This window comes from Taeniopygia guttata, chromosome 3 (assembly GCF_048771995.1).
Source record: "Taeniopygia guttata chromosome 3, bTaeGut7.mat, whole genome shotgun sequence".
NCBI classification, from domain to species: domain Eukaryota; kingdom Metazoa; phylum Chordata; class Aves; order Passeriformes; family Estrildidae; genus Taeniopygia; species Taeniopygia guttata.
In genome coordinates, this window is record NC_133027.1 from 115409969 (window position 1) to 115437935 (window position 27967).

The window sequence follows — 27967 nt, forward strand, 5'->3', positions numbered from 1 at the left end:
CAGGGGCTGTGGGGTCAGCAGCACCGCGAGCGTGCGGGTTTTTGGCGGGGGCCGACGGGCATCGGCGTAATACGCCTCTCTCCGTCCAGGTCCCCACGGGCCGCCATCTTGCGAGTCCCTGGTGGCGGGCTCGCTTGAAAAGTGCTGCCCCCATTGTGGGCAGAGGGCGGTACTGCAGCCGCCGGTGCCGGGGCGGGAGCGCGCGGCGAGCGGCGCGCGGGGCGGTGTCTGTGAGCGCAGGGCGGGGGGCGGCGGCGGCTCGGGCGGCCCGAGCCTCAAAAACAAGCTCTGGTCAGGAAACAGGCTTGGTGCTTTGCGCGCAGAAGAGGAATTTCCAGTGCGCATGCGCCTAGCGGCCATGACACTGTACGGAAAATGGAACTCTGCTGTAGGAAGGCGGCCATGATGCTGTACGGAAATTCCAGTGCGCATGCGCAAAGCGGGCGTACGGCAAAGGGAACCGCGCATGCGCACTGCGTGGGGGGGGAGAACCTTGCCATCTGTTTTTTGGGGGTTTGGGATTTTTGGAAATTTGGTGTTTTGGGAGTTTGGGGGGTTTTGGGGATTTGGGAATTTGGGGTTTGGGATTTTGGGGATTTGGGGATTTGGGGTTCGGGTTCCCGGGATCCCGGCCCTGCTCAGCCTCTCCCGGATCCGCAGCAGCTCCGGAACCGCCTCGAAACGGAGCCGGGACCCGCCCGGGTGAGCCTGAAACCCCAAATCCCCCAAAAATCCCCCCAAACCTCAGACATCCCCCAAAAATCCCCTAAATTTCAAATTCCCAACCCCCCCCCCCAAACCCCCCCAAAAAACACTAGACCTCAAAAAAACCCAAAACCCCAAAATCCTCCAAAAATCCCCAAATCCCAAACCCCCAAATCCCCTACATCCCCAAAACCCCCAAATATTCCCCAAAAATCCCCTCAATTCCAAAATCCCAAACCCCAAAAATCCCCCAGATCCCAAACCCCCAAAATCCCCTAAAAATCCCCCCTGAAGTCCCCCAAATCCCCAAAACCCCCCAAATATCCCCCCCAAAAATCCCCCAAACCCCAAAATCCTCCAAAAATCCCCAAATCCCAAACCCCAAAATCCCCTAAATCCCCCCAAACCCCAAAATGCTCCAAAAATTCCCCAAAAATCCCCTAAATCCAAAATCCCAAACCCCAAAAATCCCCTAAATCCCAAAATCCTCCAAAAATCCCCCAAAAATCCCCAAAATCCCAAACACCCAAATCCCCTACATCCCCAAAAACCCCAAATATTCCCCAAAAATCCCCTCAATTCCAAAATCCCAAACCCCAAAAATCCCCCAGATCCCAAACCCCCAAAATCCCCTAAAAATCCCCCCTGAAGTCCCCCAAATCCCCAAAACCCCCCAAATATCCCCCCCAAAAATCCCCCAAACCCCAAAATCCTCCAAAAATCCCCAAATCCCAAACCCCAAAATCCCCTAAATCCCCCCAAACCCCAAAATGCTCCAAAAATCCCCCAAAAATCCCCTAAATCCAAAATCCCAAACCCCAAAAATCCCCTAAATCCCAAAATCCTCCAAAAATCCCCCAAAAATCCCCAAAATCCCAAACCCCCAAATCCCCTACATCCCCAAAAACCCCAAATATTCCCCAAAAATCCCCTCAATTCCAAAATCCCAAACCCCAAAAATCCCCCAGATCCCAAACCCCCAAAATCCCCTAAAAATCCCCCCTGAAGTCCCCCAAATCCCCAAAACCCCCCAAATATCCCCCCAAAAATCCCCCAAACCCCAAAATCCTCCAAAAATCCCCAAATCCCAAACCCCAAAATCCCCTAAATCCCCCCAAACCCCAAAATGCTCCAAAAATCCCCCAAAAATCCCCTAAATCCAAAATCCCAAACCCCAAAAATCCCCTAAATCCCAAAATCCTCCAAAAATCCCCCAAAAATCCCCAAAATCCCAAACCCCCAAATCCCCTACATCCCCAAAAACCCCAAATATTCCCCAAAAATCCCCTCAATTCCAAAATCCCAAACCCCAAAAATCCCCCAGATCCCAAACCCCCAAAATCCCCTAAAAATCCCCCCTGAAGTCCCCCAAATCCCCAAAACCCCCCAAATATCCCCCCCAAAAATCCCCCAAACCCCAAAATCCTCCAAAAATCCCCAAATCCCAAACCCCAAAATCCCCTAAATCCCCCCAAACCCCAAAATGCTCCAAAAATCCCCCAAAAATCCCCTAAATCCAAAATCCCTAACCCCAAAAATCCCCTAAATCCCAAAATCCTCCAAAAATCCCCCAAAAATCCCCAAAATCCCAAACACCCAAATCCCCTAAATCCCAAAAAAACCCAAATATTCCCCAAAAATCCCCTAAATTGGGGATTTGGGAATTTTGGGATTTGGGAATTCCCACCCCTCCCCCCTCCCTCATTCCCGTTTTTTTTTTTCAGCTCCCGCTGGGAATTCCGGACCCCCCCGCCCAAACGGCTCCGAGCAGCTCCAGAAAACACCCAAAAAAATTCCCAAAATTCCCAGGAAATCGTGGAGAAAGCGGCGCCGGCCCGGAGGCTGCAGATCCCCGCCGGAAATCCGGGAATTCCGACAGGAAATTCAGGAATTCTGGCGGAAAATTCAGGAATTCCAGAAAGAAATTCGGGAATTCCAGTTGGAAATTCAGGAATTCCAACGGGAAATTCGGGACTCCTGGCTGGAAATGCAGGAATGGCATCAGGAAATCCGGGAATTCTGTCAGGAAATCCGGGAATTCCGGGAATCCCGGTGCGTTCCCAACTTTCCGTGGCTCAGTTTTACGGGAGCCGGAATTACCGGGACCCCCCGGAGCGGAAACGGCTCCGGGAGCTGCTGGGGCACGGAGAGATCCCGGAAAAAACCCGGAATTCCGGGAATTCTGACAGGAAATTCCGGAATCCCGGCGGGAAATCCGGGGATTCCGCCAGGAAATCCGGGAATTCCGCCAGGAAATCTGGGAATTCTGCCAGGAAGGGCAGCTCCAAAGGCAAAGGGAGCAGCGGGAATTCCCGGAATTCCAGGCTGGGGAATTCCAGGATTGAGAATTCCCAGATTTCCAATGTTGAGAACTCCCGGAATTCCAGGATGGGGAATTCCCGGATTTCCGGGATTGGGAATTCCTGCAGAATTCCAGGATGAAGAATTCCCTTATTTGCTTTGATAGACTTTCCTGCCCCTGGCACAGAGGGAGGGGCTATAAACCAAATTGTCATTACAAATCTGTCTGAAAAGGACCTAAAATTAGATGCCATGAAAATGGCTCTGGGAATCCCCAAAGTCCCAGCTACGGTAAGAATCAGACTTTGTGCCTCTGTCCTGGAAGAGCACAGCACTGCAATGCATCCTAACACATTTTGCAACCTTCTAACAGATATATTTCATCTCATGCAAGAAGACAGATGAGTAATTCCCAGGAGCTTCATGCAAAATTGGCCCTAAAGCAGATCCCAGTAGGCATCAAGGTAAGCAAAGAAATGTAGCCCTTTCCATTTTAGCCAGCTGCAGTTGACAACAGATTTCAAATTTAGACTTCAAACATTCTCATGAAGAAATTAACCCTTAGGTTGTTGTGGCTTTACTGTGATCCATGTAAAATAGCACCTTTTCCTTGTGCATTTTTTTTAACACAACACTTTTTTTTTTTTATTTTTTCCTTGCTAGGCTGGATTCTGTATGCTGCAAGGCTGTCATATCAGGATATGCTGCAAAAGAGTTTGTTGCATCTTCTTCCTGAAAAGTTGGTGGAGTTTCTCTCTATGCAGAGGGTACAACATTTATGGTCAGGACAGGGTTTTCTTGCTTTGTGGTTTTCTTGCTGCTGCTGCTGCTTTTAAAGGGGTCAACACTCTTAGCTCCAGGAAACTGAAACTAAATGTGAGCAGGGACTGGAGGAAGGAAGCAGGGAGGATCCACTACAAGATTCCAAAAACTAAATAAAGCAGGATTCAACTGCCAGTGGCTGAATAGCAGCAATTTATGAGCTGTTCCTCAAAAGCCCCAGACAAGCACCAAGTCCTGTGGGAAGCTGGAGATTGACAGAAGACACCTCCAGAAGAGTCTGCTGTTGAAATTTCCTTTAAGCCTTTTTGGTTTTTTTTTTTTTTTTCAGGTGGATCATCCAGACCTGGCAAATGCATAAGGTCAGCCCTTGGAAGAGCAAAAAGCTCTCGCCAAGAAAACCAAACGAGTGGCTGAAATCTGTCCATTTGTCTGCCTGTCTTTTTGGCCTTGGATTACTGTGCTTTTCAAAGCTATTCTTTCATAACTTGGATAAAAAGGTAAATGTTTCATATAGCCCCGCAAGTAGTAATCATCCTGTCCATGCAAAAAAAACCTGCTGCCTGAGGGATGGGCCCCAAACCAGAGGTGTTTCTCATTTACCTACAAAGCGTCTGGCTTTAGCATGTGTAGTCAGTTTTTGTGAACATGTGAGTCCATTGCCTGCTCTAACAGAGTTAGTGACTTACTTTCAGTGGTTGTAGAGAGTTTCCCTGAAACAGCACTGTTTGTAGTCCACTGTGTGACTTAGGAGACACAATAGCCAGACAATTCTGCAAGTGTAATATAACTGTATGTGGCGTTCCCAGAAAATGCTCTGAAGTCTTCTCTCCGTTGCACCATGGTGATAAAAACCACTGCTGCTTTTCAAGCTCCACGAGGCCATGCTGTGCTGTGCTGAAAGGGATAGAAAAGCCAATTAGCTCTGAAAAGTGAAGGGCAGGCAGAGAGGGGTGCTCTGGCCTGGAATTCCCTCCCTTTGGCAGCAGCAAAGGTCAGCTGTGCAGCCAAATTTCAGTGACCACATGTGGATCCAGCTTGTGCGTGTTGCCAGCTATCTGCACAGGGAGTGGGAGAGGGTGGGGAGGAAGAATTGATTCTGGAAGGGGAAAGCCTGAGTTAAAGGGAAAAGTGGAGTGAAATGTGACAGCTGGGATTTCCAGAAGATAGTTTGATGGATGCTGGCCATCCAGCTTCCCTAGAACTCTTTATCAGTAACACCCTCTATATCTCCCTGAGTGACTTTTAGCCTGTCTGGCAGTTTTCAGCATCAGTGTGTGAGCGAAAAGAGGTGGAAGGCAGTTCTCTCTGATTTGGCAGCTCTGGGACTTTGTGCTGCTGGCTGAGGGTCTGGATTTCTCAGGAACTTCCTGGCTACCTGTGGCTCCCACAGGCTTGTAGGACTGGGCTTAGAGAAACCCTGAGCTGCCCGATGTCTGCTCTTGCTGCAGCTCTTCTGAATAGTCCTGGGTGTGGATGTGAGCCTGCAGTCCTTGGGAGGCAGAATTCACTCCACAATCCCAAGGGGCTTGCTCTATCTGTCAGTGCAGGCCAGCTGTGGGAATCCTCCAAGTCCCTTTATCCTGTTCTGTGTGTCAAGGCCCTGTGGCTGACCACGAGTGCCCCGAGCTGCCATGGACCCTTCTTGCAAGGGCAATTGTTTTCAGAGTCAGCGTAGGTGCTGGCTACCTTTGGAAAAGTGTGAATACCCCGGGGAAATCCATGGGGCAGACACCTTGGGCCATACTGTGTGCTGGCACCATCAGCAGGCATGATACAGACAGAGGTGCTTTGCTTTTGGTGTGAAACTTTGGTAATGGTGAGACTTCTTGGTTAGGTCAGAAGGTTTTAGAGGGAAATGTCCACTCACGTGATCAAAAGAGAAGATCCTGGCATGGTTAAAAATGGGAAACAGTGAGCTTGTAGGTTTAGGTGATCTGCTTGTGGTCATTCTTCAGACTTTTAATATTCATGCAGAAGTTTGGCAGAAACAGGAAACTTATGTGTAGACCAAAATCAGTTCAGCTTCTACAGTAAATGGTATTAACTGGTGTTATGTAGCTTTGACCCTTTGGAGAGATCTAAATCTGGCCTTTCCCAAGTTCTGATGGAGTAAAATAACTGTTTCCCAGTCTTTTATTTGCAGATGCTCTAAATACTGTTGCTGGGGATCTATATAAAAAATTCAAAGGTAAGTAAAAATAAGTATTAGCAGTATGTGTGAAATATAATATAAATAATAATTTGTCTATCTTGCTACCTTAATATATATATATATATATATATATATATGATATATATATATATATGATATATATTTCTAAATACGTCACTATAAAGTAGAAATGCAAATGTGACTATAATGATGAAAACAATATATAAATATTCGAGTATCGTTTAAAGAAGGGGCTTTTTTTTGCTTTTTATTTGGTTAGAGGCAGGGTTTTAATGGAAGAAAAATGAATATACCTTTTATTTTGATATCATTCTAAATATAGAAATATATATTCAATGTATGCAGAGATTTTTCTATTCTATCTCTTCTGAATATTTATTTTCATTTCTATTTTATACTTTCATATAACACCATACATCAATCTACATTTTAAACGTAAATTTGAATATAAATGCGAAATATAGAGATAAATTTAAACGCAGTTTAAAAGAAAAGGGGTTTTTAAAAGATTTTTACTTGGATAGAGGCAGGGGTTTATTTTAAGCAATATAAACCTTTTAGAAATAGAAATCTATCTATAGAAATATGTAAGCAATGTATTAAGCAATGCATAAAAATATAAATTGTAATAAAGGAATAAATGTAAGAAATTATAAAAATACAATTACACATCAATATACGTTATAAATCCGAATGTGAATATAAATATGAAAAATATAAAAATAAAAGAGCTTGAAATGCAGTTTAAAAGAGAAGGTTTTTGCTTTTGGTTCCTGTTGGGTTAGAGGCAGGGGTTTTTCTGCTGGCGTTCTTTTCCGCGCGGGATGTTTTGGGGCATTTGCTGCAGGGCAGGTTCCGGAGGGCATCGCGCCCGTTCTTTTCTGCCGCCGGCCCCGCCCGCGGCCCCGAGGCGAGCGGCGGCCCCCGGCGGTGGCGGGCGGCAGTGCTGCCGCCCTGTGGGCAGAGGGCGGTACTGCAGCCCGCCGCCCGCGGCCGCCATCTTGGGAGTGGCTTGTCGCGGACTCGCTTGACCTTCTCGAGATGGCGCGAAAAAGAGGACGTCGGCATTCGAGGACCCGTGTCTGTTTTTTCTACACTGCCTGAATTGTCCCCAACGCCGGCGCCCCCCGACGGGATTTTCCGCGGCGGTTCCGGTGCCGTGCACAGGGGCTGTGGGGTCAGCAGCACCGCGAGCGTGCGGGTTTTTGGCGGGGGCCGACGGGCATCGGCGTAATACGCCTCTCTCCGTCCAGGTCCCCACGGGCCGCCATCTTGCGAGTCCCTGGTGGCGGGCTCGCTTGAAAAGTGCTGCCCCCATTGTGGGCAGAGGGCGGTACTGCAGCCGCCGGTGCCGGGGCGGGAGCGCGCGGCGAGCGGCGCGCGGGGCGGTGTCTGTGAGCGCAGGGCGGGGGGCGGCGGCGGCTCGGGCGGCCCGAGCCTCAAAAACAAGCTCTGGTCAGGAAACAGGCTTGGTGCTTTGCGCGCAGAAGAGGAATTTCCAGTGCGCATGCGCCTAGCGGCCATGACACTGTACGGAAAATGGAACTCTGCTGTAGGAAGGCGGCCATGATGCTGTACGGAAATTCCAGTGCGCATGCGCAAAGCGGGCGTACGGCAAAGGGAACCGCGCATGCGCACTGCGTGGGGGGGGAGAACCTTGCCATCTGTTTTTTGGGGGTTTGGGATTTTTGGAAATTTGGTGTTTTGGGAGTTTGGGGGGTTTTGGGGATTTGGGAATTTGGGGTTTGGGATTTTGGGGATTTGGGGATTTGGGGTTCGGGTTCCCGGGATCCCGGCCCTGCTCAGCCTCTCCCGGATCCGCAGCAGCTCCGGAACCGCCTCGAAACGGAGCCGGGACCCGCCCGGGTGAGCCTGAAACCCCAAATCCCCCAAAAATCCCCCCAAACCTCAGACATCCCCCAAAAATCCCCTAAATTTCAAATTCCCAACCCCCCCCCCCAAACCCCCCCAAAAAACACTAGACCTCAAAAAAACCCAAAACCCCAAAATCCTCCAAAAATCCCCAAATCCCAAACCCCCAAATCCCCTACATCCCCAAAACCCCCAAATATTCCCCAAAAATCCCCTCAATTCCAAAATCCCAAACCCCAAAAATCCCCCAGATCCCAAACCCCCAAAATCCCCTAAAAATCCCCCCTGAAGTCCCCCAAATCCCCAAAACCCCCCAAATATCCCCCCCAAAAATCCCCCAAACCCCAAAATCCTCCAAAAATCCCCAAATCCCAAACCCCAAAATCCCCTAAATCCCCCCAAACCCCAAAATGCTCCAAAAATTCCCCAAAAATCCCCTAAATCCAAAATCCCAAACCCCAAAAATCCCCTAAATCCCAAAATCCTCCAAAAATCCCCCAAAAATCCCCAAAATCCCAAACACCCAAATCCCCTACATCCCCAAAAACCCCAAATATTCCCCAAAAATCCCCTCAATTCCAAAATCCCAAACCCCAAAAATCCCCCAGATCCCAAACCCCCAAAATCCCCTAAAAATCCCCCCTGAAGTCCCCCAAATCCCCAAAACCCCCCAAATATCCCCCCCAAAAATCCCCCAAACCCCAAAATCCTCCAAAAATCCCCAAATCCCAAACCCCAAAATCCCCTAAATCCCCCCAAACCCCAAAATGCTCCAAAAATCCCCCAAAAATCCCCTAAATCCAAAATCCCAAACCCCAAAAATCCCCTAAATCCCAAAATCCTCCAAAAATCCCCCAAAAATCCCCAAAATCCCAAACCCCCAAATCCCCTACATCCCCAAAAACCCCAAATATTCCCCAAAAATCCCCTCAATTCCAAAATCCCAAACCCCAAAAATCCCCCAGATCCCAAACCCCCAAAATCCCCTAAAAATCCCCCCTGAAGTCCCCCAAATCCCCAAAACCCCCCAAATATCCCCCCCAAAAATCCCCCAAACCCCAAAATCCTCCAAAAATCCCCAAATCCCAAACCCCAAAATCCCCTAAATCCCCCCAAACCCCAAAATGCTCCAAAAATCCCCCAAAAATCCCCTAAATCCAAAATCCCTAACCCCAAAAATCCCCTAAATCCCAAAATCCTCCAAAAATCCCCCAAAAATCCCCAAAATCCCAAACACCCAAATCCCCTAAATCCCAAAAAAACCCAAATATTCCCCAAAAATCCCCTAAATTGGGGATTTGGGAATTTTGGGATTTGGGAATTCCCACCCCTCCCCCCTCCCTCATTCCCGTTTTTTTTTTTCAGCTCCCGCTGGGAATTCCGGACCCCCCCGCCCAAACGGCTCCGAGCAGCTCCAGAAAACACCCAAAAAAATTCCCAAAATTCCCAGGAAATCGTGGAGAAAGCGGCGCCGGCCCGGAGGCTGCAGATCCCCGCCGGAAATCCGGGAATTCCGACAGGAAATTCAGGAATTCTGGCGGAAAATTCAGGAATTCCAGAAAGAAATTCGGGAATTCCAGTTGGAAATTCAGGAATTCCAACGGGAAATTCGGGACTCCTGGCTGGAAATGCAGGAATGGCATCAGGAAATCCGGGAATTCTGTCAGGAAATCCGGGAATTCCGGGAATCCCGGTGCGTTCCCAACTTTCCGTGGCTCAGTTTTACGGGAGCCGGAATTACCGGGACCCCCCGGAGCGGAAACGGCTCCGGGAGCTGCTGGGGCACGGAGAGATCCCGGAAAAAACCCGGAATTCCGGGAATTCTGACAGGAAATTCCGGAATCCCGGCGGGAAATCCGGGGATTCCGCCAGGAAATCCGGGAATTCCGCCAGGAAATCTGGGAATTCTGCCAGGAAGGGCAGCTCCAAAGGCAAAGGGAGCAGCGGGAATTCCCGGAATTCCAGGCTGGGGAATTCCAGGATTGAGAATTCCCAGATTTCCAATGTTGAGAACTCCCGGAATTCCAGGATGGGGAATTCCCGGATTTCCGGGATTGGGAATTCCTGCAGAATTCCAGGATGAAGAATTCCCTCATTTGCTTTGATAGACTTTCCTGCCCCTGGCACAGAGGGAGGGGCTATAAACCAAATTGTCATTACAAATCTGTCTGAAAAGGACCCAAAATTAGATGCCATGAAAATGGCTCTGGGAATCCCCAAAGTCCCAGCTACGGTAAGAATCAGACTTTGTGCCTCTGTCCTGGAAGAGCACAGCACTGCAATGCATCCTAACACATTTTGCAACCTTCTAACAGATATATTTCATCTCATGCAAGAAGACAGATGAGTAATTCCCAGGAGCTTCATGCAAAATTGGCCCTAAAGCAGATCCCAGTAGGCATCAAGGTAAGCAAAGAAATGTAGCCCTTTCCATTTTAGCCAGCTGCAGTTGACAACAGATTTCAAATTTAGACTTCAAACATTCTCATGAAGAAATTAACCCTTAGGTTGTTGTGGCTTTACTGTGATCCATGTAAAATAGCACCTTTTCCTTGTGCATTTTTTTTAACACAACACTTTTTTTTTTTATTTTTTCCTTGCTAGGCTGGATTCTGTATGCTGCAAGGCTGTCATATCAGGATATGCTGCAAAAGAGTTTGTTGCATCTTCTTCCTGAAAAGTTGGTGGAGTTTCTCTCTATGCAGAGGGTACAACATTTATGGTCAGGACAGGGTTTTCTTGCTTTGTGGTTTTCTTGCTGCTGCTGCTGCTTTTAAAGGGGTCAACACTCTTAGCTCCAGGAAACTGAAACTAAATGTGAGCAGGGACTGGAGGAAGGAAGCAGGGAGGATCCACTACAAGATTCCAAAAACTAAATAAAGCAGGATTCAACTGCCAGTGGCTGAATAGCAGCAATTTATGAGCTGTTCCTCAAAAGCCCCAGACAAGCACCAAGTCCTGTGGGAAGCTGGAGATTGACAGAAGACACCTCCAGAAGAGTCTGCTGTTGAAATTTCCTTTAAGCCTTTTTGGTTTTTTTTTTTTTTTTCAGGTGGATCATCCAGACCTGGCAAATGCATAAGGTCAGCCCTTGGAAGAGCAAAAAGCTCTCGCCAAGAAAACCAAACGAGTGGCTGAAATCTGTCCATTTGTCTGCCTGTCTTTTTGGCCTTGGATTACTGTGCTTTTCAAAGCTATTCTTTCATAACTTGGATAAAAAGGTAAATGTTTCATATAGCCCCGCAAGTAGTAATCATCCTGTCCATGCAAAAAAAACCTGCTGCCTGAGGGATGGGCCCCAAACCAGAGGTGTTTCTCATTTACCTACAAAGCGTCTGGCTTTAGCATGTGTAGTCAGTTTTTGTGAACATGTGAGTCCATTGCCTGCTCTAACAGAGTTAGTGACTTACTTTCAGTGGTTGTAGAGAGTTTCCCTGAAACAGCACTGTTTGTAGTCCACTGTGTGACTTAGGAGACACAATAGCCAGACAATTCTGCAAGTGTAATATAACTGTATGTGGCGTTCCCAGAAAATGCTCTGAAGTCTTCTCTCCGTTGCACCATGGTGATAAAAACCACTGCTGCTTTTCAAGCTCCACGAGGCCATGCTGTGCTGTGCTGAAAGGGATAGAAAAGCCAATTAGCTCTGAAAAGTGAAGGGCAGGCAGAGAGGGGTGCTCTGGCCTGGAATTCCCTCCCTTTGGCAGCAGCAAAGGTCAGCTGTGCAGCCAAATTTCAGTGACCACATGTGGATCCAGCTTGTGCGTGTTGCCAGCTATCTGCACAGGGAGTGGGAGAGGGTGGGGAGGAAGAATTGATTCTGGAAGGGGAAAGCCTGAGTTAAAGGGAAAAGTGGAGTGAAATGTGACAGCTGGGATTTCCAGAAGATAGTTTGATGGATGCTGGCCATCCAGCTTCCCTAGAACTCTTTATCAGTAACACCCTCTATATCTCCCTGAGTGACTTTTAGCCTGTCTGGCAGTTTTCAGCATCAGTGTGTGAGCGAAAAGAGGTGGAAGGCAGTTCTCTCTGATTTGGCAGCTCTGGGACTTTGTGCTGCTGGCTGAGGGTCTGGATTTCTCAGGAACTTCCTGGCTACCTGTGGCTCCCACAGGCTTGTAGGACTGGGCTTAGAGAAACCCTGAGCTGCCCGATGTCTGCTCTTGCTGCAGCTCTTCTGAATAGTCCTGGGTGTGGATGTGAGCCTGCAGTCCTTGGGAGGCAGAATTCACTCCACAATCCCAAGGGGCTTGCTCTATCTGTCAGTGCAGGCCAGCTGTGGGAATCCTCCAAGTCCCTTTATCCTGTTCTGTGTGTCAAGGCCCTGTGGCTGACCACGAGTGCCCCGAGCTGCCATGGACCCTTCTTGCAAGGGCAATTGTTTTCAGAGTCAGCGTAGGTGCTGGCTACCTTTGGAAAAGTGTGAATACCCCGGGGAAATCCATGGGGCAGACACCTTGGGCCATACTGTGTGCTGGCACCATCAGCAGGCATGATACAGACAGAGGTGCTTTGCTTTTGGTGTGAAACTTTGGTAATGGTGAGACTTCTTGGTTAGGTCAGAAGGTTTTAGAGGGAAATGTCCACTCACGTGATCAAAAGAGAAGATCCTGGCATGGTTAAAAATGGGAAACAGTGAGCTTGTAGGTTTAGGTGATCTGCTTGTGGTCATTCTTCAGACTTTTAATATTCATGCAGAAGTTTGGCAGAAACAGGAAACTTATGTGTAGACCAAAATCAGTTCAGCTTCTACAGTAAATGGTATTAACTGGTGTTATGTAGCTTTGACCCTTTGGAGAGATCTAAATCTGGCCTTTCCCAAGTTCTGATGGAGTAAAATAACTGTTTCCCAGTCTTTTATTTGCAGATGCTCTAAATACTGTTGCTGGGGATCTATATAAAAAATTCAAAGGTAAGTAAAAATAAGTATTAGCAGTATGTGTGAAATATAATATAAATAATAATTTGTCTATCTTGCTACCTTAATATATATATATATGATATATATATATGATATATATATATATATGATATATATTTCTAAATACGTCACTATAAAGTAGAAATGCAAATGTGACTATAATGATGAAAACAATATATAAATATTCGAGTATCGTTTAAAGAAGGGGCTTTTTTTTGCTTTTTATTTGGTTAGAGGCAGGGTTTTAATGGAAGAAAAATGAATATACCTTTTATTTTGATATCATTCTAAATATAGAAATATATATTCAATGTATGCAGAGATTTTTCTATTCTATCTCTTCTGAATATTTATTTTCATTTCTATTTTATACTTTCATATAACACCATACATCAATCTACATTTTAAACGTAAATTTGAATATAAATGCGAAATATAGAGATAAATTTAAACGCAGTTTAAAAGAAAAGGGGTTTTTAAAAGATTTTTACTTGGATAGAGGCAGGGGTTTATTTTAAGCAATATAAACCTTTTAGAAATAGAAATCTATCTATAGAAATATGTAAGCAATGTATTAAGCAATGCATAAAAATATAAATTGTAATAAAGGAATAAATGTAAGAAATTATAAAAATACAATTACACATCAATATACGTTATAAATCCGAATGTGAATATAAATATGAAAAATATAAAAATAAAAGAGCTTGAAATGCAGTTTAAAAGAGAAGGTTTTTGTTTTGGTTCCTGTTGGGTTAGAGGCAGGGGTTTTTCTGCTGGCGTTCTTTTCCGCGCGGGATGTTTTGGGGCATTTGCTGCAGGGCAGGTTCCGGAGGGCATCGCGCCCGTTCTTTTCTGCCGCCGGCCCCGCCCGCGGCCCCGAGGCGAGCGGCGGCCCCCGGCGGTGGCGGGCGGCAGTGCTGCCGCCCTGTGGGCAGAGGGCGGTACTGCAGCCCGCCGCCCGCGGCCGCCATCTTGGGAGTGGCTTGTCGCGGACTCGCTTGACCTTCTCGAGATGGCGCGAAAAAGAGGACGTCGGCATTCGAGGACCCGTGTCTGTTTTTTCTACACTGCCTGAATTGTCCCCAACGCCGGCGCCCCCCGACGGGATTTTCCGCGGCGGTTCCGGTGCCGTGCACAGGGGCTGTGGGGTCAGCAGCACCGCGAGCGTGCGGGTTTTTGGCGGGGGCCGACGGGCATCGGCGTAATACGCCTCTCTCCGTCCAGGTCCCCACGGGCCGCCATCTTGCGAGTCCCTGGTGGCGGGCTCGCTTGAAAAGTGCTGCCCCCATTGTGGGCAGAGGGCGGTACTGCAGCCGCCGGTGCCGGGGCGGGAGCGCGCGGCGAGCGGCGCGCGGGGCGGTGTCTGTGAGCGCAGGGCGGGGGGCGGCGGCGGCTCGGGCGGCCCGAGCCTCAAAAACAAGCTCTGGTCAGGAAACAGGCTTGGTGCTTTGCGCGCAGAAGAGGAATTTCCAGTGCGCATGCGCCTAGCGGCCATGACACTGTACGGAAAATGGAACTCTGCTGTAGGAAGGCGGCCATGATGCTGTACGGAAATTCCAGTGCGCATGCGCAAAGCGGGCGTACGGCAAAGGGAACCGCGCATGCGCACTGCGTGGGGGGGGAGAACCTTGCCATCTGTTTTTTGGGGGTTTGGGATTTTTGGAAATTTGGTGTTTTGGGAGTTTGGGGGGTTTTGGGGATTTGGGAATTTGGGGTTTGGGATTTTGGGGATTTGGGGATTTGGGGTTCGGGTTCCCGGGATCCCGGCCCTGCTCAGCCTCTCCCGGATCCGCAGCAGCTCCGGAACCGCCTCGAAACGGAGCCGGGACCCGCCCGGGTGAGCCTGAAACCCCAAATCCCCCAAAAATCCCCCCAAACCTCAGACATCCCCCAAAAATCCCCTAAATTTCAAATTCCCAAACCCCCCCCCCAAACCCCCCCAAAAAACACTAGACCTCAAAAAAACCCAAAACCCCAAAATCCTCCAAAAATCCCCAAATCCCAAACCCCCAAATCCCCTACATCCCCAAAACCCCCAAATATTCCCCAAAAATCCCCTCAATTCCAAAATCCCAAACCCCAAAAATCCCCCAGATCCCAAACCCCCAAAATCCCCTAAAAATCCCCCCTGAAGTCCCCCAAATCCCCAAAACCCCCCAAATATCCCCCCCAAAAATCCCCCAAACCCCAAAATCCTCCAAAAATCCCCAAATCCCAAACCCCAAAATCCCCTAAATCCCCCCAAACCCCAAAATGCTCCAAAAATCCCCCAAAAATCCCCTAAATCCAAAATCCCAAACCCCAAAAATCCCCTAAATCCCAAAATCCTCCAAAAATCCCCCAAAAATCCCCAAAATCCCAAACCCCCAAATCCCCTACATCCCCAAAAACCCCAAATATTCCCCAAAAATCCCCTCAATTCCAAAATCCCAAACCCCAAAAATCCCCCAGATCCCAAACCCCCAAAATCCCCTAAAAATCCCCCCTGAAGTCCCCCAAATCCCCAAAACCCCCCAAATATCCCCCCAAAAATCCCCCAAACCCCAAAATCCTCCAAAAATCCCCAAATCCCAAACCCCAAAATCCCCTAAATCCCCCCAAACCCCAAAATGCTCCAAAAATCCCCCAAAAATCCCCTAAATCCAAAATCCCAAACCCCAAAAATCCCCTAAATCCCAAAATCCTCCAAAAATCCCCCAAAAATCCCCAAAATCCCAAACCCCCAAATCCCCTACATCCCCAAAAACCCCAAATATTCCCCAAAAATCCCCTCAATTCCAAAATCCCAAACCCCAAAAATCCCCCAGATCCCAAACCCCCAAAATCCCCTAAAAATCCCCCCTGAAGTCCCCCAAATCCCCAAAACCCCCCAAATATCCCCCCCAAAAATCCCCCAAACCCCAAAATCCTCCAAAAATCCCCAAATCCCAAACCCCAAAATCCCCTAAATCCCCCCAAACCCCAAAATGCTCCAAAAATCCCCCAAAAATCCCCTAAATCCAAAATCCCTAACCCCAAAAATCCCCTAAATCCCAAAATCCTCCAAAAATCCCCCAAAAATCCCCAAAATCCCAAACACCCAAATCCCCTAAATCCCAAAAAAACCCAAATATTCCCCAAAAATCCCCTAAATTGGGGATTTGGGAATTTTGGGATTTGGGAATTCCCACCCCTCCCCCCTCCCTCATTCCCGTTTTTTTTTTTCAGCTCCCGCTGGGAATTCCGGACCCCCCCGCCCAAACGGCTCCGAGCAGCTCCAGAAAACACCCAAAAAAATTCCCAAAATTCCCAGGAAATCGTGGAGAAAGCGGCGCCGGCCCGGAGGCTGCAGATCCCCGCCGGAAATCCGGGAATTCCGACAGGAAATTCAGGAATTCTGGCGGAAAATTCAGGAATTCCAGAAAGAAATTCGGGAATTCCAGTTGGAAATTCAGGAATTCCAACGGGAAATTCGGGACTCCTGGCTGGAAATGCAGGAATGGCATCAGGAAATCCGGGAATTCTGTCAGGAAATCCGGGAATTCCGGGAATCCCGGTGCGTTCCCAACTTTCCGTGGCTCAGTTTTACGGGAGCCGGAATTACCGGGACCCCCCGGAGCGGAAACGGCTCCGGGAGCTGCTGGGGCACGGAGAGATCCCGGAAAAAACCCGGAATTCCGGGAATTCTGACAGGAAATTCCGGAATCCCGGCGGGAAATCCGGGGATTCCGCCAGGAAATCCGGGAATTCCGCCAGGAAATCTGGGAATTCTGCCAGGAAGGGCAGCTCCAAAGGCAAAGGGAGCAGCGGGAATTCCCGGAATTCCAGGCTGGGGAATTCCAGGATTGAGAATTCCCAGATTTCCAATGTTGAGAACTCCCGGAATTCCAGGATGGGGAATTCCCGGATTTCCGGGATTGGGAATTCCTGCAGAATTCCAGGATGAAGAATTCCCTCATTTGCTTTGATAGACTTTCCTGCCCCTGGCACAGAGGGAGGGGCTATAAACCAAATTGTCATTACAAATCTGTCTGAAAAGGACCTAAAATTAGATGCCATGAAAATGGCTCTGGGAATCCCCAAAGTCCCAGCTACGGTAAGAATCAGACTTTGTGCCTCTGTCCTGGAAGAGCACAGCACTGCAATGCATCCTAACACATTTTGCAACCTTCTAACAGATATATTTCATCTCATGCAAGAAGACAGATGAGTAATTCCCAGGAGCTTCATGCAAAATTGGCCCTAAAGCAGATCCCAGTAGGCATCAAGGTAAGCAAAGAAATGTAGCCCTTTCCATTTTAGCCAGCTGCAGTTGACAACAGATTTCAAATTTAGACTTCAAACATTCTCATGAAGAAATTAACCCTTAGGTTGTTGTGGCTTTACTGTGATCCATGTAAAATAGCACCTTTTCCTTGTGCATTTTTTTTAACACAACACTTTTTTTTTTTATTTTTTCCTTGCTAGGCTGGATTCTGTATGCTGCAAGGCTGTCATATCAGGATATGCTGCAAAAGAGTTTGTTGCATCTTCTTCCTGAAAAGTTGGTGGAGTTTCTCTCTATGCAGAGGGTACAACATTTATGGTCAGGACAGGGTTTTCTTGCTTTGTGGTTTTCTTGCTGCTGCTGCTGCTTTTAAAGGGGTCAACACTCTTAGCTCCAGGAAACTGAAACTAAATGTGAGCAGGGACTGGAGGAAGGAAGCAGGGAGGATCCACTACAAGATTCCAAAAACTAAATAAAGCAGGATTCAACTGCCAGTGGCTGAATAGCAGCAATTTATGAGCTGTTCCTCAAAAGCCCCAGACAAGCACCAAGTCCTGTGGGAAGCTGGAGATTGACAGAAGACACCTCCAGAAGAGTCTGCTGTTGAAATTTCCTTTAAGCCTTTTTGGTTTTTTTTTTTTTTTTCAGGTGGATCATCCAGACCTGGCAAATGCATAAGGTCAGCCCTTGGAAGAGCAAAAAGCTCTCGCCAAGAAAACCAAACGAGTGGCTGAAATCTGTCCATTTGTCTGCCTGTCTTTTTGGCCTTGGATTACTGTGCTTTTCAAAGCTATTCTTTCATAACTTGGATAAAAAGGTAAATGTTTCATATAGCCCCGCAAGTAGTAATCATCCTGTCCATGCAAAAAAAACCTGCTGCCTGAGGGATGGGCCCCAAACCAGAGGTGTTTCTCATTTACCTACAAAGCGTCTGGCTTTAGCATGTGTAGTCAGTTTTTGTGAACATGTGAGTCCATTGCCTGCTCTAACAGAGTTAGTGACTTACTTTCAGTGGTTGTAGAGAGTTTCCCTGAAACAGCACTGTTTGTAGTCCACTGTGTGACTTAGGAGACACAATAGCCAGACAATTCTGCAAGTGTAATATAACTGTATGTGGCGTTCCCAGAAAATGCTCTGAAGTCTTCTCTCCGTTGCACCATGGTGATAAAAACCACTGCTGCTTTTCAAGCTCCATGAGGCCATGCTGTGCTGTGCTGAAAGGGATAGAAAAGCCAATTAGCTCTGAAAAGTGAAGGGCAGGCAGAGAGGGGTGCTCTGGCCTGGAATTCCCTCCCTTTGGCAGCAGCAAAGGTCAGCTGTGCAGCCAAATTTCAGTGACCACATGTGGATCCAGCTTGTGCGTGTTGCCAGCTATCTGCACAGGGAGTGGGAGAGGGTGGGGAGGAAGAATTGATTCTGGAAGGGGAAAGCCTGAGTTAAAGGGAAAAGTGGAGTGAAATGTGACAGCTGGGATTTCCAGAAGATAGTTTGATGGATGCTGGCCATCCAGCTTCCCTAGAACTCTTTATCAGTAACACCCTCTATATCTCCCTGAGTGACTTTTAGCCTGTCTGGCAGTTTTCAGCATCAGTGTGTGAGCGAAAAGAGGTGGAAGGCAGTTCTCTCTGATTTGGCAGCTCTGGGACTTTGTGCTGCTGGCTGAGGGTCTGGATTTCTCAGGAACTTCCTGGCTACCTGTGGCTCCCACAGGCTTGTAGGACTGGGCTTAGAGAAACCCTGAGCTGCCCGATGTCTGCTCTTGCTGCAGCTCTTCTGAATAGTCCTGGGTGTGGATGTGAGCCTGCAGTCCTTGGGAGGCAGAATTCACTCCACAATCCCAAGGGGCTTGCTCTATCTGTCAGTGCAGGCCAGCTGTGGGAATCCTCCAAGTCCCTTTATCCTGTTCTGTGTGTCAAGGCCCTGTGGCTGACCACGAGTGCCCCGAGCTGCCATGGACCCTTCTTGCAAGGGCAATTGTTTTCAGAGTCAGCGTAGGTGCTGGCTACCTTTGGAAAAGTGTGAATACCCCGGGGAAATCCATGGGGCAGACACCTTGGGCCATACTGTGTGCTGGCACCATCAGCAGGCATGATACAGACAGAGGTGCTTTGCTTTTGGTGTGAAACTTTGGTAATGGTGAGACTTCTTGGTTAGGTCAGAAGGTTTTAGAGGGAAATGTCCACTCACGTGATCAAAAGAGAAGATCCTGGCATGGTTAAAAATGGGAAACAGTGAGCTTGTAGGTTTAGGTGATCTGCTTGTGGTCATTCTTCAGACTTTTAATATTCATGCAGAAGTTTGGCAGAAACAGGAAACTTATGTGTAGACCAAAATCAGTTCAGCTTCTACAGTAAATGGTATTAACTGGTGTTATGTAGCTTTGACCCTTTGGAGAGATCTAAATCTGGCCTTTCCCAAGTTCTGATGGAGTAAAATAACTGTTTCCCAGTCTTTTATTTGCAGATGCTCTAAATACTGTTGCTGGGGATCTATATAAAAAATTCAAAGGTAAGTAAAAATAAGTATTAGCAGTATGTGTGAAATATAATATAAATAATAATTTGTCTATCTTGCTACCTTAATATATATATATATATATATATGATATATATATATATATGATATATATTTCTAAATACGTCACTATAAAGTAGAAATGCAAATGTGACTATAATGATGAAAACAATATATAAATATTCGAGTATCGTTTAAAGAAGGGGCTTTTTTTTGCTTTTTATTTGGTTAGAGGCAGGGTTTTAATGGAAGAAAAATGAATATACCTTTTATTTTGATATCATTCTAAATATAGAAATATATATTCAATGTATGCAGAGATTTTTCTATTCTATCTCTTCTGAATATTTATTTTCATTTCTATTTTATACTTTCATATAACACCATACATCAATCTACATTTTAAACGTAAATTTGAATATAAATGCGAAATATAGAGATAAATTTAAACGCAGTTTAAAAGAAAAGGGGTTTTTAAAAGATTTTTACTTGGATAGAGGCAGGGGTTTATTTTAAGCAATATAAACCTTTTAGAAATAGAAATCTATCTATAGAAATATGTAAGCAATGTATTAAGCAATGCATAAAAATATAAATTGTAATAAAGGAATAAATGTAAGAAATTATAAAAATACAATTACACATCAATATACGTTATAAATCCGAATGTGAATATAAATATGAAAAATATAAAAATAAAAGAGCTTGAAATGCAGTTTAAAAGAGAAGGTTTTTGCTTTTGGTTCCTGTTGGGTTAGAGGCAGGGGTTTTTCTGCTGGCGTTCTTTTCCGCGCGGGATGTTTTGGGGCATTTGCTGCAGGGCAGGTTCCGGAGGGCATCGCGCCCGTTCTTTTCTGCCGCCGGCCCCGCCCGCGGCCCCGAGGCGAGCGGCGGCCCCCGGCGGTGGCGGGCGGCAGTGCTGCCGCCCTGTGGGCAGAGGGCGGTACTGCAGCCCGCCGCCCGCGGCCGCCATCTTGGGAGTGGCTTGTCGCGGACTCGCTTGACCTTCTCGAGATGGCGCGAAAAAGAGGACGTCGGCATTCGAGGACCCGTGTCTGTTTTTTCTACACTGCCTGAATTGTCCCCAACGCCGGCGCCCCCCGACGGGATTTTCCGCGGCGGTTCCGGTGCCGTGCACAGGGGCTGTGGGGTCAGCAGCACCGCGAGCGTGCGGGTTTTTGGCGGGGGCCGACGGGCATCGGCGTAATACGCCTCTCTCCGTCCAGGTCCCCACGGGCCGCCATCTTGCGAGTCCCTGGTGGCGGGCTCGCTTGAAAAGTGCTGCCCCCATTGTGGGCAGAGGGCGGTACTGCAGCCGCCGGTGCCGGGGCGGGAGCGCGCGGCGAGCGGCGCGCGGGGCGGTGTCTGTGAGCGCAGGGCGGGGGGCGGCGGCGGCTCGGGCGGCCCGAGCCTCAAAAACAAGCTCTGGTCAGGAAACAGGCTTGGTGCTTTGCGCGCAGAAGAGGAATTTCCAGTGCGCATGCGCCTAGCGGCCATGACACTGTACGGAAAATGGAACTCTGCTGTAGGAAGGCGGCCATGATGCTGTACGGAAATTCCAGTGCGCATGCGCAAAGCGGGCGTACGGCAAAGGGAACCGCGCATGCGCACTGCGTGGGGGGGGAGAACCTTGCCATCTGTTTTTTGGGGGTTTGGGATTTTTGGAAATTTGGTGTTTTGGGAGTTTGGGGGGTTTTGGGGATTTGGGAATTTGGGGTTTGGGATTTTGGGGATTTGGGGATTTGGGGTTCGGGTTCCCGGGATCCCGGCCCTGCTCAGCCTCTCCCGGATCCGCAGCAGCTCCGGAACCGCCTCGAAACGGAGCCGGGACCCGCCCGGGTGAGCCTGAAACCCCAAATCCCCCAAAAATCCCCCCAAACCTCAGACATCCCCCAAAAATCCCCTAAATTTCAAATTCCCAACCCCCCCCCCCAAACCCCCCCAAAAAACACTAGACCTCAAAAAAACCCAAAACCCCAAAATCCTCCAAAAATCCCCAAATCCCAAACCCCCAAATCCCCTACATCCCCAAAAACCCCAAATATTCCCCAAAAATCCCCTCAATTCCAAAATCCCAAACCCCAAAAATCCCCCAGATCCCAAACCCCCAAAATCCCCTAAAAATCCCCCCTGAAGTCCCCCAAATCCCCAAAACCCCCCAAATATCCCCCCCAAAAATCCCCCAAACCCCAAAATCCTCCAAAAATCCCCAAATCCCAAACCCCAAAATCCCCTAAATCCCCCCAAACCCCAAAATGCTCCAAAAATTCCCCAAAAATCCCCTAAATCCAAAATCCCAAACCCCAAAAATCCCCTAAATCCCAAAATCCTCCAAAAATCCCCCAAAAATCCCCAAAATCCCAAACACCCAAATCCCCTACATCCCCAAAAACCCCAAATATTCCCCAAAAATCCCCTCAATTCCAAAATCCCAAACCCCAAAAATCCCCCAGATCCCAAACCCCCAAAATCCCCTAAAAATCCCCCCTGAAGTCCCCCAAATCCCCAAAACCCCCCAAATATCCCCCCCAAAAATCCCCCAAACCCCAAAATCCTCCAAAAATCCCCAAATCCCAAACCCCAAAATCCCCTAAATCCCCCCAAACCCCAAAATGCTCCAAAAATCCCCCAAAAATCCCCTAAATCCAAAATCCCAAACCCCAAAAATCCCCTAAATCCCAAAATCCTCCAAAAATCCCCCAAAAATCCCCAAAATCCCAAACCCCCAAATCCCCTACATCCCCAAAAACCCCAAATATTCCCCAAAAATCCCCTCAATTCCAAAATCCCAAACCCCAAAAATCCCCCAGATCCCAAACCCCCAAAATCCCCTAAAAATCCCCCCTGAAGTCCCCCAAATCCCCAAAACCCCCCAAATATCCCCCCAAAAATCCCCCAAACCCCAAAATCCTCCAAAAATCCCCAAATCCCAAACCCCAAAATCCCCTAAATCCCCCCAAACCCCAAAATGCTCCAAAAATCCCCCAAAAATCCCCTAAATCCAAAATCCCAAACCCCAAAAATCCCCTAAATCCCAAAATCCTCCAAAAATCCCCCAAAAATCCCCAAAATCCCAAACCCCCAAATCCCCTACATCCCCAAAAACCCCAAATATTCCCCAAAAATCCCCTCAATTCCAAAATCCCAAACCCCAAAAATCCCCCAGATCCCAAACCCCCAAAATCCCCTAAAAATCCCCCCTGAAGTCCCCCAAATCCCCAAAACCCCCCAAATATCCCCCCCAAAAATCCCCCAAACCCCAAAATCCTCCAAAAATCCCCAAATCCCAAACCCCAAAATCCCCTAAATCCCCCCAAACCCCAAAATGCTCCAAAAATCCCCCAAAAATCCCCTAAATCCAAAATCCCTAACCCCAAAATTCCCTAAATCCCAAAATCCTCCAAAAATCCCCCAAAAATCCCCAAAATCCCAAACACCCAAATCCCCTAAATCCCAAAAAAACCCAAATATTCCCCAAAAATCCCCTAAATTGGGGATTTGGGAATTTTGGGATTTGGGAATTCCCACCCCTCCCCCCTCCCTCATTCCCGTTTTTTTTTTTCAGCTCCCGCTGGGAATTCCGGACCCCCCCGCCCAAACGGCTCCGAGCAGCTCCAGAAAACACCCAAAAAAATTCCCAAAATTCCCAGGAAATCGTGGAGAAAGCGGCGCCGGCCCGGAGGCTGCAGATCCCCGCCGGAAATCCGGGAATTCCGACAGGAAATTCAGGAATTCTGGCGGAAAATTCAGGAATTCCAGAAAGAAATTCGGGAATTCCAGTTGGAAATTCAGGAATTCCAACGGGAAATTCGGGACTCCTGGCTGGAAATGCAGGAATGGCATCAGGAAATCCGGGAATTCTGTCAGGAAATCCGGGAATTCCGGGAATCCCGGTGCGTTCCCAACTTTCCGTGGCTCAGTTTTACGGGAGCCGGAATTACCGGGACCCCCCGGAGCGGAAACGGCTCCGGGAGCTGCTGGGGCACGGAGAGATCCCGGAAAAAACCCGGAATTCCGGGAATTCTGACAGGAAATTCCGGAATCCCGGCGGGAAATCCGGGGATTCCGCCAGGAAATCCGGGAATTCCGCCAGGAAATCTGGGAATTCTGCCAGGAAGGGCAGCTCCAAAGGCAAAGGGAGCAGCGGGAATTCCCGGAATTCCAGGCTGGGGAATTCCAGGATTGAGAATTCCCAGATTTCCAATGTTGAGAACTCCCGGAATTCCAGGATGGGGAATTCCCGGATTTCCGGGATTGGGAATTCCTGCAGAATTCCAGGATGAAGAATTCCCTTATTTGCTTTGATAGACTTTCCTGCCCCTGGCACAGAGGGAGGGGCTATAAACCAAATTGTCATTACAAATCTGTCTGAAAAGGACCTAAAATTAGATGCCATGAAAATGGCTCTGGGAATCCCCAAAGTCCCAGCTACGGTAAGAATCAGACTTTGTGCCTCTGTCCTGGAAGAGCACAGCACTGCAATGCATCCTAACACATTTTGCAACCTTCTAACAGATATATTTCATCTCATGCAAGAAGACAGATGAGTAATTCCCAGGAGCTTCATGCAAAATTGGCCCTAAAGCAGATCCCAGTAGGCATCAAGGTAAGCAAAGAAATGTAGCCCTTTCCATTTTAGCCAGCTGCAGTTGACAACAGATTTCAAATTTAGACTTCAAACATTCTCATGAAGAAATTAACCCTTAGGTTGTTGTGGCTTTACTGTGATCCATGTAAAATAGCACCTTTTCCTTGTGCATTTTTTTTAACACAACACTTTTTTTTTTTATTTTTTCCTTGCTAGGCTGGATTCTGTATGCTGCAAGGCTGTCATATCAGGATATGCTGCAAAAGAGTTTGTTGCATCTTCTTCCTGAAAAGTTGGTGGAGTTTCTCTCTATGCAGAGGGTACAACATTTATGGTCAGGACAGGGTTTTCTTGCTTTGTGGTTTTCTTGCTGCTGCTGCTGCTTTTAAAGGGGTCAACACTCTTAGCTCCAGGAAACTGAAACTAAATGTGAGCAGGGACTGGAGGAAGGAAGCAGGGAGGATCCACTACAAGATTCCAAAAACTAAATAAAGCAGGATTCAACTGCCAGTGGCTGAATAGCAGCAATTTATGAGCTGTTCCTCAAAAGCCCCAGACAAGCACCAAGTCCTGTGGGAAGCTGGAGATTGACAGAAGACACCTCCAGAAGAGTCTGCTGTTGAAATTTCCTTTAAGCCTTTTTGGTTTTTTTTTTTTTTTTCAGGTGGATCATCCAGACCTGGCAAATGCATAAGGTCAGCCCTTGGAAGAGCAAAAAGCTCTCGCCAAGAAAACCAAACGAGTGGCTGAAATCTGTCCATTTGTCTGCCTGTCTTTTTGGCCTTGGATTACTGTGCTTTTCAAAGCTATTCTTTCATAACTTGGATAAAAAGGTAAATGTTTCATATAGCCCCGCAAGTAGTAATCATCCTGTCCATGCAAAAAAAACCTGCTGCCTGAGGGATGGGCCCCAAACCAGAGGTGTTTCTCATTTACCTACAAAGCGTCTGGCTTTAGCATGTGTAGTCAGTTTTTGTGAACATGTGAGTCCATTGCCTGCTCTAACAGAGTTAGTGACTTACTTTCAGTGGTTGTAGAGAGTTTCCCTGAAACAGCACTGTTTGTAGTCCACTGTGTGACTTAGGAGACACAATAGCCAGACAATTCTGCAAGTGTAATATAACTGTATGTGGCGTTCCCAGAAAATGCTCTGAAGTCTTCTCTCCGTTGCACCATGGTGATAAAAACCACTGCTGCTTTTCAAGCTCCACGAGGCCATGCTGTGCTGTGCTGAAAGGGATAGAAAAGCCAATTAGCTCTGAAAAGTGAAGGGCAGGCAGAGAGGGGTGCTCTGGCCTGGAATTCCCTCCCTTTGGCAGCAGCAAAGGTCAGCTGTGCAGCCAAATTTCAGTGACCACATGTGGATCCAGCTTGTGCGTGTTGCCAGCTATCTGCACAGGGAGTGGGAGAGGGTGGGGAGGAAGAATTGATTCTGGAAGGGGAAAGCCTGAGTTAAAGGGAAAAGTGGAGTGAAATGTGACAGCTGGGATTTCCAGAAGATAGTTTGATGGATGCTGGCCATCCAGCTTCCCTAGAACTCTTTATCAGTAACACCCTCTATATCTCCCTGAGTGACTTTTAGCCTGTCTGGCAGTTTTCAGCATCAGTGTGTGAGCGAAAAGAGGTGGAAGGCAGTTCTCTCTGATTTGGCAGCTCTGGGACTTTGTGCTGCTGGCTGAGGGTCTGGATTTCTCAGGAACTTCCTGGCTACCTGTGGCTCCCACAGGCTTGTAGGACTGGGCTTAGAGAAACCCTGAGCTGCCCGATGTCTGCTCTTGCTGCAGCTCTTCTGAATAGTCCTGGGTGTGGATGTGAGCCTGCAGTCCTTGGGAGGCAGAATTCACTCCACAATCCCAAGGGGCTTGCTCTATCTGTCAGTGCAGGCCAGCTGTGGGAATCCTCCAAGTCCCTTTATCCTGTTCTGTGTGTCAAGGCCCTGTGGCTGACCACGAGTGCCCCGAGCTGCCATGGACCCTTCTTGCAAGGGCAATTGTTTTCAGAGTCAGCGTAGGTGCTGGCTACCTTTGGAAAAGTGTGAATACCCCGGGGAAATCCATGGGGCAGACACCTTGGGCCATACTGTGTGCTGGCACCATCAGCAGGCATGATACAGACAGAGGTGCTTTGCTTTTGGTGTGAAACTTTGGTAATGGTGAGACTTCTTGGTTAGGTCAGAAGGTTTTAGAGGGAAATGTCCACTCACGTGATCAAAAGAGAAGATCCTGGCATGGTTAAAAATGGGAAACAGTGAGCTTGTAGGTTTAGGTGATCTGCTTGTGGTCATTCTTCAGACTTTTAATATTCATGCAGAAGTTTGGCAGAAACAGGAAACTTATGTGTAGACCAAAATCAGTTCAGCTTCTACAGTAAATGGTATTAACTGGTGTTATGTAGCTTTGACCCTTTGGAGAGATCTAAATCTGGCCTTTCCCAAGTTCTGATGGAGTAAAATAACTGTTTCCCAGTCTTTTATTTGCAGATGCTCTAAATACTGTTGCTGGGGATCTATATAAAAAATTCAAAGGTAAGTAAAAATAAGTATTAGCAGTATGTGTGAAATATAATATAAATAATAATTTGTCTATCTTGCTACCTTAATATATATATATATATATATATGATATATATATATATATGATATATATTTCTAAATACGTCACTATAAAGTAGAAATGCAAATGTGACTATAATGATGAAAACAATATATAAATATTCGAGTATCGTTTAAAGAAGGGGCTTTTTTTTGCTTTTTATTTGGTTAGAGGCAGGGTTTTAATGGAAGAAAAATGAATATACCTTTTATTTTGATATCATTCTAAATATAGAAATATATATTCAATGTATGCAGAGATTTTTCTATTCTATCTCTTCTGAATATTTATTTTCATTTCTATTTTATACTTTCATATAACACCATACATCAATCTACATTTTAAACGTAAATTTGAATATAAATGCGAAATATAGAGATAAATTTAAACGCAGTTTAAAAGAAAAGGGGTTTTTAAAAGATTTTTACTTGGATAGAGGCAGGGGTTTATTTTAAGCAATATAAACCTTTTAGAAATAGAAATCTATCTATAGAAATATGTAAGCAATGTATTAAGCAATGCATAAAAATATAAATTGTAATAAAGGAATAAATGTAAGAAATTATAAAAATACAATTACACATCAATATACGTTATAAATCCGAATGTGAATATAAATATGAAAAATATAAAAATAAAAGAGCTTGAAATGCAGTTTAAAAGAGAAGGTTTTTGCTTTTGGTTCCTGTTGGGTTAGAGGCAGGGGTTTTTCTGCTGGCGTTCTTTTCCGCGCGGGATGTTTTGGGGCATTTGCTGCAGGGCAGGTTCCGGAGGGCATCGCGCCCGTTCTTTTCTGCCGCCGGCCCCGCCCGCGGCCCCGAGGCGAGCGGCGGCCCCCGGCGGTGGCGGGCGGCAGTGCTGCCGCCCTGTGGGCAGAGGGCGGTACTGCAGCCCGCCGCCCGCGGCCGCCATCTTGGGAGTGGCTTGTCGCGGACTCGCTTGACCTTCTCGAGATGGCGCGAAAAAGAGGACGTCGGCATTCGAGGACCCGTGTCTGTTTTTTCTACACTGCCTGAATTGTCCCCAACGCCGGCGCCCCCCGACGGGATTTTCCGCGGCGGTTCCGGTGCCGTGCACAGGGGCTGTGGGGTCAGCAGCACCGCGAGCGTGCGGGTTTTTGGCGGGGGCCGACGGGCATCGGCGTAATACGCCTCTCTCCGTCCAGGTCCCCACGGGCCGCCATCTTGCGAGTCCCTGGTGGCGGGCTCGCTTGAAAAGTGCTGCCCCCATTGTGGGCAGAGGGCGGTACTGCAGCCGCCGGTGCCGGGGC

At 47.5% G+C, this 27967-nt stretch overlaps 4 long non-coding RNA genes across 5 annotated transcripts; all 4 read left to right on the forward strand.

Moving 5' to 3' along the window:
• The first annotated feature begins 75 nt into the window (after positions 1-75).
• LOC140683838 (uncharacterized) lies at positions 76-6925 on the forward strand. Of its 2 annotated transcripts, none has more exons than XR_012055393.1 (2): positions 76-3470; positions 4118-6925. It is a non-coding gene; the product is annotated as an uncharacterized lncRNA (long non-coding RNA). The 2 variants fall into 2 exon arrangements; XR_012055394.1 differs by lacking the exon at positions 76-3470 and adding an exon at positions 3486-3773.
• Positions 6926-7201: 276 nt separating this feature from the next.
• On the forward strand, positions 7202-13424 carry LOC140683836 (uncharacterized). Its single transcript, XR_012055391.1, has 2 exons — positions 7202-10240; positions 10887-13424. It is a non-coding gene; the product is annotated as an uncharacterized lncRNA (long non-coding RNA).
• Positions 13425-13968: 544 nt separating this feature from the next.
• LOC140683841 (uncharacterized) lies at positions 13969-20454 on the forward strand. Its single transcript, XR_012055397.1, has 2 exons — positions 13969-17006; positions 17653-20454. It is a non-coding gene; the product is annotated as an uncharacterized lncRNA (long non-coding RNA).
• A 276-nt stretch (positions 20455-20730) lies between these two features.
• Positions 20731-27572, forward strand: LOC140683839 (uncharacterized). The gene is made up of 2 exons (XR_012055395.1): positions 20731-24124; positions 24771-27572. It is a non-coding gene; the product is annotated as an uncharacterized lncRNA (long non-coding RNA).
• The last annotated feature ends 395 nt before the right edge of the window (positions 27573-27967 follow it).